Genomic DNA, 2,500 nt, shown 5'->3' with positions numbered 1-2,500 from the left:
CTCTCTCTCTCTCTCTCTCTCTCTCTCTCTCTCTCTCTCTCTCTCTCTCTCTCTCTCTCTCTCTCTCTCTCTCATCGTATCGTGTTCATTATTCTTTCAATTACTCACAATGATTTACGTCCGTATGTGTGTGTGTGTGTGTGTGTGTGTGTGTGTGTGAAATCGAACAAGGTGAAAAAAAGAACCCGAACCGCATCCTGGAATTCGCCACAATCGATCACCAACACACACACACACACACACACACACACACACACACGTCAACGTCAATTAAAAACCCAATAAATCGTCTCGCCTTGACCCGTGGGAGCTGAGGTCATGTGGGGGTCATGCCAGTTTGACCTCCGGAGAACCAGGGTTAAGCGGGGGTCAAGAATAGGAGAAGGAGGAGGAGGAAGGGGGTTCGTTACGTGAGGCTGGATGGAATGAGGAAGAGGAGGAGGAGGAGGAGGAGGGCCCTTTAACAAGCAATGACGCAATACTTATGAACATGATAACACCTGACTTCTTCCTTCCTACAGCTGTAATCCAAACACTTGGGTTGATATTTGCTGTCTTGTTTTCCCTTTTCTTCTTTTTTGGTTCTCTGTGTTCATATATTTTTTTTCTCCCTTCCTGTAACACTTCTGGGCTTTTTTTTCTTCTCCTGTGGACGTGATATTTTGTGTAAGACGCCGAACCGTATGTCAGGAGAAAAATTCTACTGCGTCATAGAAGGGGGGAGTGTTACGACAGATTTTGTTCTTTTGATATATTTCGGGGTTACAAATTTCCATTATGTAACCCTTTTTGGCTTTGTCTATGGACGTGTTGTTTGTAAGACGCCGAACCGTATGTCAGGAGGAGAAAAATTGCACTGCGTCATAGAAGGGGGGAGTGTTGCGACGGATTTTGTTTCTTTTTATATATTGCTTGGCTACGAATTTTCTTCCTATGTCACCTTTTGGCTTTTTCTGTGCACGTGATGTTGTTTATAAGGCGCCGAACCGTATGTCAGGAGGAGAAAAATTCCACTGTGTCATAGAAGGGGGGAGTGTTGCGACGGATTTTGTTTCTTTTTATATATTGCGGGGCTACGAATTTCCTTCCTATATTACCTTTTGGCTTTTTCTGTGCACGTGATGTTGTTTGTAAGACGCCGAACCTTATGTCATGAAAAAAATTGTACTGCGTCATAGAAGGGGGGTGTTGCGACAGATTTTGTTTCTTTTTATTTATTGCGGGTTTTCAAATTTTCTTCCTGTCACCTTTCGGCTTTTTCTGTGCACGTGATGTTGTTTGTAAGACGCCGAACCGTATGTTAGGAAGAGTCGTATTTTCTTCCTTTCCTATTCTGTGGGGTTAGATTTCCTTCCTATATCACCTCTTGGGCTTCTTCTGTGGACGTGATAATGAGCCGGTTCCACAGTCCAACACAGTGTCTTCGTAACAGCCCGAACCAAACTATCGAATCCCATACAATCCAAAATGGTGAGGTCTTCGCTGCCACACTAAATACACAAGAATTTTCCTGTATAGTTTTATCAAATTTCTGAACTTAAATATAAACACCAGACACTATACAAGGAAATTTCGAAGGCTCTGATATTGGTTTGGGAGCTTACTAACCCGTCAAGGGGAACTGTGAAACTTGCCCAATGTGTGTAAGGTACCGAACTATACATTGCTCCATTGTTCCTGTCCTATATTGCAGGGTTTGATTTCCTTCCTATAACACCTTTGGGCCTTATCTGTGGACGTGACGTTTGTAAGGCGCCGAACTCAACGTCACTCCTTTGTTAATTCCTTTTCTTATATCGTGGGTTTAAAACTTTCTTTCCACTAACATTTCTTGGGTTTTTCTGTGGACGTGATATTTTGTGTAAGGCATCAAACTCCATCTTGCTTCTATGTTAATCTTTTCTTATATCGTGGGTTTAAAACTTTCTTTCCACTAACATTTCTTGGGTTTTTCTGTGGACGTGATATTTTGTGTAAGGCATCAAACTCCATCTTGCTTCTATGTTAATCGCATCAAACTCCATCTTGCTTCTATGTTAATCTTTTCTTATATCGTGGGTTTAAAACTTTCTTTCCACTAACATTTCTTGGGCTTTTTCTGTGGACGTGATATCTGTAAGGCGCCGAACTCTATACCTACTTTGTTCTTTTCCTATACGGTGCGGCTAAAAAGCTTCTTCCTCTAACTGTCTAACACTTTTGATCTTTTCCTGTGTACGTGTTGTGTGTGTGTGTGTGTGTGTGTGTGTGTGTGTGTGTGTGTAAGGGGCCGGGTTTCCAAGAGTTATACGCACGGTAAGGAGAGAAAAATTGTACCGTGTCATAGAAGGGGGGAATGTTGCGACAGCTCCTGAAATGGTCCACGGGTCTCTGTACATTTATCTTTTTCACGGTAACAAAAGGAACGTTCGGAGTCACTGGTGGTGGTGATGGTGGTGGTGCATCCGGTGTTGTGGTGGTGTTGAGTCGGTGGTGATTAAAGACTGACTGACTGATTGGT

At 42.8% G+C, this 2,500-nt stretch overlaps 1 protein-coding gene across 3 annotated transcripts in view; it reads left to right on the top strand.

Annotated features, from left to right (window-relative positions):
- The window catches only part of LOC126996235 (cytospin-A-like), a 141,786-nt gene that overhangs the window by 53,805 nt on the left and 85,481 nt on the right, over positions 1-2,500 (top strand). The window lies entirely within an intron of this gene.

This window comes from Eriocheir sinensis, chromosome 9 (assembly GCF_024679095.1).
Source record: "Eriocheir sinensis breed Jianghai 21 chromosome 9, ASM2467909v1, whole genome shotgun sequence".
Classification (NCBI taxonomy): domain Eukaryota; kingdom Metazoa; phylum Arthropoda; class Malacostraca; order Decapoda; family Varunidae; genus Eriocheir; species Eriocheir sinensis.
This window is presented reverse-complemented; position numbering and strand designations above follow the sequence as displayed.